Below are 13405 nucleotides of genomic sequence, written 5' to 3' on the forward strand. Positions count from 1 at the left end.
TAGGGGTCATCTACTGGTCAAGAACAATCATAATACCATGTTTGAAGTTTCTAGGCCTAAGGATTTTATAGGTATTGATTGGAAACCATTTTTACCTAAAAGGTCAATTTGACCTTGATCTTTGACCCCTTGACCCCAAAATCGATAGAGGTCATCTACTGGTCATGTTAAATCATCAAACAATGTTTGAAGTTCCTAGGCCTAAGGTTTTTTTTTAGTTTTTGATCGGAAACGGTTTTTATCTACCAGGTCAATGTGACCTTGACTTTTGACCCCTTGACCCCAAAATCGATAGGGGTCATCTACTGGTCATGACCAATTATCATACTAAGTGTGAAGTTTCTGGACCTAAGCGTTCTCTAGTTATTACTCGGAAACCATTTGGTCTATATGGACCGACAGACAGACAGACAAATGCAAAGCAATATACCCCCACTTCTCTGAAGGGGGGCATAATTAACATCCAAATCAAAGTAGGACAGCAAATAAAATTATCCCATTTTTAAGTTTATTAACAAGCACAAAATTAATGTTAATCATAAAATACTCAAGTTGCATCAAAGTTCACCTTATCTTTGGAATAACAGAAGTTCTATTGTCAATGAAGTCATGACTTTCAATAAAATTATATCAAATTTAAAGTGTTTCAGAAAATAAATTCTCTTAACTTGTTTTCCTAAAGCTGTATGGATATTCTTAATTAAATAACTTAAAAGTGGGATATCTAAGCTTCAAACTTGAATAATTGACTTCAAAGGGTAGCCATGAATTACTCTAGGATAAAGCTATCTTATTACATAATGTAACAAAATGACACCACTTTTTTCAAATCATTATCACACTCTTTCAATACAAGGTAATTTAGTCTCGAAAAAAATAAGCTCCTATCAAAACTTACTGCAACACTTCTACTGTTGTGTAAAATTTATGATGTTGCATATCTTTATTAAAGCAGACCAGGTGGGTTTTGTGGATCATTACTTGCATAGTGAAGGATGCTAGGGTAGTTAACCAAAAGTAGGTATAAATTATACAGTCCTTACAGTTAAATAAGGGCATGCTCAGTAAAAATTTCTAATTGGTTAAAGCTAGTATAGTTTATTAATAATATGTCATTGAAATCGACAATTTATATTTCATAATAAATAATTTGAATATTCTACGTTGAAATTATCACAAGTGCAGAGCTCTTGAAATATGGAAATTCCTGCATATTTCCCCCAAAGCAAAACATAAATAGCTCTTATTTTATCATTTAATTTAAAAAACGAAACAAAATTTACTGTACATTGCAAGACCTTAAGCTTTTATATATGATATAATTATTTTATCAAACTGACCAATTAAGCACTATAGTGCCCAATCTGGCCATCTATTTAGTTTTTTAGTTGTTTTCCTTTTCTAATTAAAATCCAATTAACTCAAGCAGGCTGTGTCCATTTCACAAATTATCTCAACTTTCGCATATTAAAAATCAACAACAGGTGAACTTTTTTATTCATGTAATATTATATAGGATTTGTGTGAATACAGATTGTACAACTTTTTCATTGCAATGTTGAGTATTAATTGTTTATTTATCTATTTACATGATCAACTTAATTATTGACCTAAATATTGGAATTTACAATTTCTTAGGATTTTAGTTGTAATGCAAATAAGTTTTTTTTTCCAAAATATAACATGACATAAATGTTGTTTGTTTGTTTGTTTGTTTGTTTCATTTTACGCCTTTTTCCAACAGTATTTCAGTCATATAGGCGGGTAGTTTCCTAACCATCGTTCCTGGAGAGTTACACCAGTACAAGACTACCTTCCTCCGCGCTAAACTACCAAAGCATCTCCCGGGGATCGAACCCACGCCAGAGAGGTAACTGGATTAGAAGTCATCGACTCTAACCCCTTGACCACGGAGGCGGTTGACATAAATGTGAACCATTACATAATAACAATTTTGTGGCATTACAGGTGTAAATTCCTGCTTAAAATTCAAAAATCTCCTCAAATATTCGATGTTAAAATTACAAAAATCTCTTTCATACAGAAATGTTTCTTCTAAAATACCCAATGACTAATAACTATTTTAACATTGAAGAAAAAAAAAGAAGAAATAAAATCAGTAATTCATAAATAAAACAAGAATGTTTAAAGCTTTTAATATCTTCCACTCGATTCACTTGGATTCCACTTTAAGTTTAATAAATAGAGGATTTGACTACTTAAAATCAACAAACGGTCATTTATGTCCAATAACTTGACATTACAATACACTAACAAATAATCTTTCTGTTTTCTTTTTAATGGTCAAGAAATTCATTCTTTTAACAATATTTTTATTGCTAAGACGATTAATTTGTCAATGAAATAAACAAGAAGTTAAACCTTTTTATGACATTTGTGGGAACAATACGCCACTTCCTAGAGATAGTTTTCGTTTTTTCGTAACAAATTTCGTTAATTTTTAATGTAAAGTTACTTCGGATAATTATACATGGAATCAATCTGAACTAATATTTCACATGACTTTAATTATTTATTAAAGTAATAACTTAGAAAAAGTGGATTATATAATTGAATGTGTGTATAAAAAAGGTAATATATTTTTATTTCAAAATATTAGCAATTTATTTCAAAAAATCATTTTACACTTATTTGAACTTTATCAAACAATCAGAAAAAAAAATATTTTATTATAAATGAGTTTATTAATTAAATAAAATAAAGGGGTTTTTTTTCCTTTTATTTTCATATAGCAAACCGCTGAATTTTGCTATTTAACACTATTTTTTACTTATTTGATCTTTATCAAACAATCTTTAAAAGATCACTTTTATTAAATGAATTAAGAATTTTTTTTGTATTTTCATATAGCAAACAGCAGAATTTCATTACTCAAACACTATCACTAAAAGAGCTTTCAATTTCAAAGCTTTCAAGAAAGCCCTAAGTTTTTAAACCACCTGTCAAGAAAAGCACACTGTTTTTTTATGAACAATGTATTCAGATTTTAATTCCCTAAAAGAAGTCACTGAAAACAGGTTTAACTGTATTTGACACCACATCAAACAAGAGCTGTCGGTAGGACAGCAACGCTCGACTATTCTTAGTGCTTGATAGTAAAAAAAATGCTTGATAGAGTTACCTCCTCCTGTTTACAGGTTGGGGTCATGATGGTGAACAAGTGTGCAAAGTTTCAAAGCCATATGTCAATGGACTTTGAAAATATTTGAACTATTACAAAAACTTTAACGTAAATTCTAAGTCGAAAAAGGGGCATAATTCTGTCAAAATGCTTGATAGAGTTACCTCCTCCTGTTTACAGGTTGGGTCATGATGGTGAACAAGTGTGCAAAGTTTCAAAGCCATATGTCAATGGACTTTGAAAATATTTGAACTATTACAAAAACTTTAACGTAAATTCTAAGTCGAAAAAGGGGCATAATTCTGTCAAAATGCTTGATAGAGTTACCTCCACCTGTTTCCAGGTTGGGTCATGATGGTGAACAAGTGTGCAAAGTTTCAAAGCCATATGTCAATGGACTTTGAAAATATTTGAACTATTACAAAAACTTTAACGTAAATTCTAAGTCGAAAAAGGGGCATAATTCTGTCAAAATGCTTGATAGAGTTACCTCCTCCTTTTTACAGGTAGGGGTCATGATGTTGAACAAGTGTGCAAAGTTTCAAAGCCATATGTCAATGGACTTTGAAAATATTTGAACTATTACAAAAACTTTAACGTAAATTCTAAGTCGAAAAAGGGGCATAATTCTGTCAAAATGCTTGATAGAGTTACCTCCTCCTGTCTACAGGTTGGGGTCATGATGGTGAACAAGTGTGCAAAGTTTCAAAGCCATATGTCTATGGACTTTGAAAATATTTGAACTATTACAAAAACTTTAACATAAGTGGTTATGCCGACGCCGACGCTCGGGTGACTACAATAGCTCTACTTATTCTTATCGAATAGTCGAGCTAAAAAGAACATTTTAAAGTTCATCACCTACATTCACCTCATTCCAATACCGCTCACCCACCTTGCTAGAACCAGACATTATTTGCACATACAAGACACAGAAAAACATTTTCCCTTCACAAACCTGATGTTTATTGATTCATTAAAATGTTATAACTGCCCAAATCTCTTACTCAACAGATAGAAGAGAGTACCTTTATCAGTTCCAGATTTCTATATTTTCCGACAAGTCTGTTAAAATCAGTCTGGAGCATGAGGTCACGGACAATAAAAATCATATCCCCGGGATTCTATGATTCTATTATGATACCATTTGTTGTTTTCTTGGAAGCTCTAGTTTTCGGACCAATTTGTTACCAGCATGACTTAGGTACAAGGTTGTCAACAGGCTGCAAGATGAAAAATAAAGTTTAAAGAGATATTTGGCAGAAAAGGTCAATAAATTTGAAAAAAAAATTAGAAAGGGTACTAAGTCTAGTTGTAGAAGTTTGTCATTTCTTTAATAATTGGCTTTCAAGTCATACAATCACTGTACTCACAGTAATATGACCATTTTCCATCTTTCTGGTGGACCAACACCCAAGGTAATTAACCTGTGCCAAAGTATAAAGCCTGGCAAGTGCAGTCTAATACCAGGCTCTATACTGTTTGCTGACTGACTTGATATCCCTAAAATTGATAATGAACAGTTCCAAAAATGGAAGCTGGTCAAGTCCATTAAGAAATTCAGCAGGTTATTGATTCACCAATGGACAGTATAAGAAAGTTCATATTACAAATTCAGCAGGAAAAAGGGTAAAAAAAATAATCTGATACCTGAATATTCACTGCAGTGTGACAATCATGCAGTACATGATGTTACCATTGGCTTCAAATGTTGCTTGTAGAGCTGCAATAATAAGATGCAATGAAGACTTTATTTTACTACACTGATCATATAATTATATTCTGCTAAATTTCTTCTATACTATTGTCCAGTGTCCATTTTTGTCACAGACCGACAACTTAGCAGTTTCAGATGTATTAAGGTGAAAATTTTGGGAGTTGGTCAGTTGTCAATAGAGGGAACCTTGGCTTGACTATCAGTTTCAGCACTAAACTTTCAGTATGAGGTAAATCATGTCCGTATGTAGGTATTTTTGGAAACTGACTATTCTTTTAGATTTCAAGACTGATACATTAAAACGCAAATTCCCATGATTTACACTAAACTGATTTTTATACAAAGTTTTCTCTTTTATCAGACTAAAATATTTGTGTTTTGAAATACATTTCTGTCTTAAATTTTTTTTCTCACAAAAAAAAAGAACATTGATCTACCTATTGAATATACAACACAGTGAAACTGGTACATATCTATAGCAGACTGTTTTATCATGAATAGTCTGAACTTCTTTCAATTAACAGATAAAAATTCTATATATTTTTCTATATTATAATTAATGGAAAAATGTTTCAGATCCATTGAAGTACTTCTAATATCATCCCAGAAAACATTCAAAGAACTTTCAGTATAATATGTTGTCAATATCTGGTAATGAAAGTGAAAATGGAATATGAAATTAAATGAGTGTTAATTTAAATTAACTTCAATTATTTTGCTTTTCTGGTTGTACATCCTGTAAGACTTACCCTATTCAACCATTAGCATGCTAAATAGGTTATATGGACTTGCACATCTGAACATCTTAAAATCCTGGAAAAAAAACATTAATAATTTTAAGGGAAATTTCCAAAAATATATACTGACTGCATAGAAAACAGTGCAGGCTATAACCAGGCAGAATAGACAGCACTTCTCATGTTTTTCTGCCAATCATACCTCTCATGTTTTTCTGCCAAACATACCTCTCATGTTTTTCTGCCAAACATACCTCTCATGTTTTTCTGCAAAACATACCTCCCATGTTTTTCTGCCAAACATACATCTCATGTTTTTCTGTCAAACATACCTCTCATGTTTTTCTTCCAAACATACCTCTCATGTTTTTCTGCCATACATACCTCTCATGTTTTTCTGCCAAACACACCTCTCATGTTTTTCCGCCAAACACACCTCTCATGTTTTTCTGCCAAACATACCTCTGTTTTTCTGCTAAACATACCTCTCATGTTTTTCCTCCAAACACACTTCTCATGTTTTTCTGCCAAACATACCTCTCATGTTTTTCTGCCACATTTACCACTCTCATGCATTCATGCCAAGTGCATCTCTCATGCTTTTCTGCCAAGTAAGTACACCTCTCATGCTTTTCTGAAAAGTGCACCTCTCATATTTTCCTGCCAAGCACACATCTCTTATGCTTTTCTGCCACATATACCACTCTCATGCATTCATGCCAAGTGCATCTCTTATGCTTTTCTGCCAATTACACCCCTCATGCATTCCAGCCAAGTATACCCCACATGCTTTTCTGCCAAGCACACCTCTCATGCTTTTCTGCCAAGTACATCTCTCTTACTCTTTCCTGCCTTGGTACACCTTTTCAGTTTTCATCTTGATTTCTTTGTCAGAATTTTGGGAGAAAGTTAGTATGTCAGACAACAAAGCTGTCTTTTAAAACTCCCATAATGCCATTTTTTATGCGGATGACTTACAAGACACATCATTTGATATAAAATATGGCAGGTGATTCCCATGAAGTGCAAATTTTAATAAATATAACATTTTACAACTGTTATAATAAAGACTGTATCAAAGATCTAAATGCTGCAGTTATCCACGTTTTAAAGTGTTTACATTAAATTGTCAAACAAATTTTTTGCATGAAATTAATGTTTTTTTAACACATTAAAATTGTATTTAACATAGTAAATGAAAAGTAAATGGCAAATTAATTCCAATTTGTGAGTGACGGAGCAGCTATTACGAACTTTTGTATATTGTATCTATACTTAATCAGAAATGTTTTCCACAAATAACAGATGATTTTTTTTGTATCTGTTATCATTTATGGAAGAGTTATGAGCTGATCTGCAAATTGAATTCGTTTCAAACAAAAAAATCATCAAACTTGCTCACCTTGCTAATGCAACACGGTTGTAAAATTTAATTTTATAAAATGAAATTTCACAAAATTTCCTATTCAACAAAATTTGACATGGAATACATTTATGAACCTGTTCTCTGATAGCATGTTAACATATTATAGTGCTGGATCAGTGGATAAAGGGGCACAACTTTGCCAAAATTTATCTTTGAATTATCTGCCCTTTTTGTCATTACATAACATTTTGATAGTGAACAAGTAGACAATGCAAACAAGACTGTTGGTCATGACAATACAAACAGCTCTACTTATTTTCTTCAAAAAGTGGAGCTTAACATCAAGTCAGAAAATAGTTGTTGCTGGGCAATGTTTTTTGTTGTTTTTTTCCCCCTCAAAACAGCTAAGGGCTATAACTTTTTTTAAACAAAAGTCAAATTATGTTATTGTTTTTTTCTATTATTATGCAAAGCATTTCAGGGCAGTAAACTTATAAGTTCAAGGGAGTATTTTGCAAATTTCATTCTATAAAATATGAATACTTTTAGCACCTTTTTAAAACAATTTTTAGCATAGCAGTTATATAACTTTTCTAAAACTTTTCAATATACTTTTGATTTTTTTTTCAACAATTTTTTTTATCTTTCTATCAAAACATAAAGTCATGGATTTTAGAGGTTGGTTAATCAAATATTAAAGAAAAAATCAGTAAAACCATTGTTTATTGAAATCCACCAAAAAGTACAGCAAGATTACGTAATTTCATCAAGTTATGATAATTGTGTCTGAAAATCTCACCTAACTTAGATACTTGTTTGACAATGTAGTTAAAAATAGACATAATTTAACAATGATATAGTAAGGAAAATCCTAGGCAACCGAAACATTCCCGAAATATTCCAATTTGCGTCAATGACACAAAGTCACAAATTGACGCCAAATTGAACAACAAACGGCACTTTAAAGAATAAATTCAAGTATCATCGTCAAACACCCTACTATTTACAAAGTTGTGTCTAGGACATGGAAGGTGTGTCCCCACAATGCGGACAAAAACTTCCGCAACTTGATGTAGTCTGTTGACACGCTGATCCATATGATAGGGTCACAACATCCCGTGTTTATCTCTTAACACACACGACCTCTCATATACAATAGTTTTGGTCGGATATGTCATCATTGATACACTTTAATGAAATTGTTTGCAGCAATTTGTTTTATACTGATATGGAGTGTAAAACGTACGGGTGATTTGTACATGTATGTAAAGGTACAGAAGATGCCCAACTGTCACAACCCTATCCTCGTGATTAACAATAGCTAATGATGGACAAACCACTTCTAAATAGGAGACGCATGGTAGTTATCTTTATAACCCTGCAACTGCAAAAGATACCATTAACGGGAGCGAAGGCCTAGTGATATGGTGTCTGCTTCTCAGCCCAGGGATCATGGGTTCGAGCGACTATGTTTCACTCATATGACATCAGTACTGGTTGGTTCCTTAAGTAGACCCAAAAGTGATTATAATCTAAATATAAGATTAAGGTTACAAGAACTTGTTTCACAATCGAGCTTAAATAAATATATTTAACCCAATACCGCTCAATATCACAAGATTTGTTGTAAAAGTATATTTAAAAGTCTTGAAACAAATGGATTTTATTTAAACCACTTCATCATAAAAAACCAACAAACAAAATTAATGTACCAATTATTTCAAAGCTTTATAAAACATATATCTTTTTAGAGCTACTGTAGTTGCATAGATTGTAAATAATGCCAATCTTCTTCTGTCTTATTTTCTCCACTTAAAATATTTTTCACATCACTTTCTTAAAATATTATTTTTATGATTATCACACTTTTCCTACATTCTACAAATTCATAAAATCACAAATTTTACACACGAAATACTATGAACTAATCTCATATTGTTTTCCGAGTTCAGTGACCTGTTTCACCCTACTAAATTTGTATAATGGATTTTCTCTGTTATGGATTTGGAACCATCACTCATTTTCATAAAGATTGAGTTCCAATACATGTACCACAAAGCTCAAATCCTGAAACCAATTGTCAAGGACCATGTCAGACTACACGGATGTGCAGACTGGCCAGGCTCCTTACTCAGGTAGCAGAGACAAATAGTGCTATGTTACTGTTCTACTGTGAAATATGTTTAAGAACACTTGAGAAAAGTACAAATACATTTGTGAATCACAGCTAATAAATCCTTTTTTATTTCTTTGTTTTTTCAGGATTTAAGGTGGATTTATTCTGGCACACCACATCTACAACAAGTAAACAAGCTTGGAATTTCTTATTCCTATGTATCATTCGTCTCAAAGGCTTGAAGCACTTTCACGAATTCAAGGTATGTCGTTTACCCATAATTCTTCAAAAAATCAAAATTTCATCCCAAAATATCGACTGCCTATAATCCCTACCAGAATAATCACTGCTGGGCTCATTTTCATTTTTCTTTCCGACATAATTACATTCCCCAATCCATTAATCTGCATGATATAAAAAATAATAATTTTCCTTGGAATCTATGTAATTGGAAAATATCCAGGGAATTAAGAGTATCCCTTTGAAAGTTGGGGTACAGTTTCAAAGAGGAAGGGTATTTACTGATATATTAACCTCTCTGACCAAAGTTCACGTAATTTAGAAATATGATAATAATGTTAGCCAGAATTTATTCGAGATCAAAAACCATTCGGATAAAGTTTTTCCGACCTTTTTACCAGTTTTGATAATGTACCATTTCTGTATCTCATGAAAGGCTCGTTGAGTGTTCTTAGTGCTTGGTTTGTAGTGCTCTTAGTGTTTAGTTGTCCAAGGTTTGGGATATTCTCTTTTATAAAACTAATCATTCATTACATGTTCTTGCAACTTGTATCAAAATCTCCAGTCAGTTTGCTTCCAAGATCTAGCAAGTAATTGTGTAAAATGAGAAAATATGTGACCAAAGTTATAAGTGCTCAAACTCGTGTTCCCTAACTTTAAGAGCACCTAAGTGACATATGCAATCATTTTCTGAACTTTTAGATCTCTCCTATAGAAAATGTTCAATGATCTTAAATAGTGCATTATCCGTACCTTTTTTCTAATTGTGCTTGTTCTAATTGTGCTAGGTTTGATTATGGTACAGTTTGTGCATTTTACTTTTTTACTTTTTACTTGCGGCAACAAGTGATTAGCCATTGCCATACGAGTATAGAGCCAGGCCTTCCCTGCAGTCTGACCAGGCTCTATAATGTTGGTAGCTCATTTTTTTTATTATTTTCATATTGAAATTCATTAAATTTTGAAAGGAATATTTCAAGGCATATGAATTACAAACATTTTGCAAGTTGACAGTTATATAATGGGTCTTTTAAAATTTGAACGTAATTCAATTTGACAACAGTTGCAATTATGATTTATTTACTGGCATCCGGCCTAGCACTTCTATACCAAATGACATGCACAATCTTATCACTGACCCCTGGGCTTTAAGAGCTAATACGAATATGTTAAGTTAAAAACTTGTTCCGATCGTCATCATTTGAATATTTAAAGGATATGAGTCATTTAATATTGAAAATATCATTTATTATAGATTGCGATGTGAAAGATAAAACCCAATTATCATAATCAGACATGTTATTTTCTACAAGGTCCTCCCCCGCAGTCTGTATAAAGCAAAAGAACCTCCATGTAAATTAAGTCTTTTTCTCACCACTAAACTTAATTTTTGCTACTTTGCCACAACCTACACTGTCCTATACCCGATGCAAGTGTTTTTTTTTTAAATATTAAAGTTTCAAATTTCAATTGGCAACCCAAGTCCAAGGAAGTGAAAGATTTATGAATACACCAATAACTGAATCATTTATCTACAATACCAGATATAACGGCACTAAATTAATGCCATCTGTATTAAAATCTTTCAATTTAGATAATGAAAATGTACATGCATGAAAAATTGATTTTAATGAAATGCAGTGCGTATGTTTTTATGATAATGTAGGCGTACAGGAAAGTGTGGGGGTGGTGTTGATGGTGTTAAATCTGTTTGGTGTCAAACAACATACTCAGTCTGTTTTTATTATTTTTCCATTAATCATTAATTTTCTTAATCCATGATTGAAAACACTCCACTGTTATCTCAGTCAAAGACTTGAGTTTTTTTTTCCATCTAATTTTAATAAACTTTAAAACTTTGTAACCAGTACTTGAACGAGACCCTTTTAATCCTGAATTAGTTCAACAAAATGTACATACTTCAAAAACAACTCAAGAAGTTTTATACAAATCAATACCCCCTAATTTTACCAAAGAAAAAAAAAATATATAACGAAAACTTGAAAAAAAAATCTAACAAATTTTCTTTTTTTTTCTTCAACTACTTTCAAGTTTAAATGGTTTAAATGGTTAAAATGTTAGATATATAACAAACTTCAGATACATAAGCCGAAAACCTCAAAGACTTGACGATCCTTGTGAAGAAATATCTAATTTGTATATAAAATGTAAATTTGCCAATTTAAATCAATTACAGACAATTAGCCCCCACACCATGAACTATTGGATATAGCAAATATTTGAGATTCCACAGCCACTTGGACACTTTGATTATAAATATAAGACATAAAATCAACAGTATATACTTAAATTAATACTTTTATTATTGTTATACATAACTAAAGTTTAAATGACCCATCGCTGAAAATGTTGTGGTCAGTTAAACCTTTAGCCTGCTGGCATGGATCAACCCATGTGACCCGAGCGCTGACCAAGATCAGCCGGCACATCCCTGCCATGGTTTTTTATGTAACACATTTCACATGTTCGCTATTCAGTCAGAATATATTTTGGATTTTTCCCTAAAAACAATGAAATGGTTTTGTCTAGATTGAAAGATTGACAAGTCCGTTTAAGATATTTAGCCACTTAAACTTGACCAAGTGTTTCAAAGACGACAGATTTTACTTTTTGTACAGTGGATACAATTCGTCTTTTTTTTTTTCTCTTGACATTACAAATTTGAGAATATTTAAACAAATTCAAACTGAAGATTACTCTTTATGTCGGTTTTCCTGTCAAATAGCAGATAAACCAGTAAAATGATGTGCCGTCTTTGTATCACTTACAATATAGCTTAATACGAATCCAAATCTAAATGCATCGTTTTCACATCATATTTCAACTTAACGCAAATTAATGCAAAAGAAATGAAACTGACAAGGTCCGATACTATCAGCAACACAGCGTTTAACAAAAAATTAGAAAAGCAGCAAGAAAGATTAGCTATTAACTTAAGGGTAATCAACAATTTTCACAAATGAAAGGTAAAGGTATGATATCGTAACCTGGAGATGTAACCTGGAGATGTAACCGTACATACATCATTCCGACAAATTACAAAATTACTTCATCACAGTCAATAGCAATGATTGCGGTTAAATTTCATCGAAGTTTTTTTTTACCACTATGTCGTGAGAGAAGTTACGGTAAAATGAAACTGTTGCATCGGCAAACATGAAAATCGGGCATCAACAAGAACTGTATGATTAATTTTAACAAGATGTAAAAGAATTTCTTGAATAAGACATAAATAAAGTGATTTAGAAATAAGTGAATGGGTATTAAAGGACTAGCGATATTACAAATGCATCTATTTTGAAGCATTTATAGAAAGTAATATTCGTATTAAATATAAAGCAGTTCTAGTAATTAATCTTCACAAAACAAATGATAATTTGTATAAAAGAGAACAATCGATACATACAGAATTTAAACATACATGTAAATTCTATCAATATTATAGGTACTGTCAGTTATGGAAAATTTCTAAGACCTTATAACCCAACGATTGTGTGTTCGAATCCTATGAGCAGCTTTGGCATTTTCCAAAACAGATCTAGTTGCATGGTATTTCATCCAACGTTTTTTTCTTCTGACTTTTCAATTCCAATCTTTGATATAAAGGATGTACCATCTGTTCCATTGTTGTCGTCTGCTTATATTTTGTGTCGTCTGCAAATAAAGTAAGAATTTTAACATTCCATTGTTAGTGATATTGCTCTATGGACTACTTTATCATTGCATAATCCATGTGCATGTCTTCAAGCACTTGTGTTCGTGTAGCAACCGCAGGTACCAAGTCGGCGGACGCTTCCACACATTGACACATAAGCTTGCAGGGTTAAACTACTCAATCAAATGTGTTTTTGTTGTCACTAATCCGGACTTATTGTTTCAAACAGGATTACAAAACATGAAAGAGAGAAAGAAATAGTTTGGCATACCATTCCATTGTTGTTAAGGTGCTAGAACATGGAAATGCAGTGGGGCTTATTTCAAACATAAATATCCCATATGAATTAATAATAACTGATAAAACCTATGAATTACATCTGTATGATCTTTTTGAGTATTTTATGCTCTT

The 13405-nt window shown here is 32.1% G+C and overlaps 1 protein-coding gene and 2 long non-coding RNA genes across 3 annotated transcripts in view; 1 reads left to right on the top strand and 2 right to left on the bottom strand.

Annotated features, from left to right (window-relative positions):
• Positions 1–5700, bottom strand: part of LOC132713792 (uncharacterized) — a 38206-nt gene extending 32506 nt beyond the window's left edge. The window contains exons 1-3 of the long non-coding RNA XR_009623484.1: positions 5609–5700; positions 4793–4865; positions 4171–4365 (exon numbers count right to left, since the gene is read on the bottom strand). This is a non-coding gene — a long non-coding RNA (uncharacterized LOC132713792). The remainder of the gene's footprint in view (positions 1–4170; positions 4366–4792; positions 4866–5608) is intronic.
• A 3529-nt stretch (positions 5701–9229) lies between these two features.
• LOC132713790 (delta-like protein B) overlaps positions 9230–13405 on the top strand; it is a 98319-nt gene continuing 94143 nt past the window's right edge. The window contains exon 1 of the mRNA XM_060696467.1: positions 9230–9340. The gene's annotated coding sequence lies outside the window, so the exon portion shown is untranslated. The remainder of the gene's footprint in view (positions 9341–13405) is intronic.
• Positions 9354–13405, bottom strand: part of LOC132713791 (uncharacterized) — a 52861-nt gene continuing 48809 nt past the window's right edge. The window contains exon 7 of the long non-coding RNA XR_009623483.1: positions 9354–12993. This is a non-coding gene — a long non-coding RNA (uncharacterized LOC132713791). The remainder of the gene's footprint in view (positions 12994–13405) is intronic.

This window comes from Ruditapes philippinarum, unplaced genomic scaffold (assembly GCF_026571515.1).
Source record: "Ruditapes philippinarum isolate M1 unplaced genomic scaffold, ASM2657151v2 ctg321_1_1_1_1, whole genome shotgun sequence".
NCBI lineage: Eukaryota > Metazoa > Mollusca > Bivalvia > Venerida > Veneridae > Ruditapes > Ruditapes philippinarum.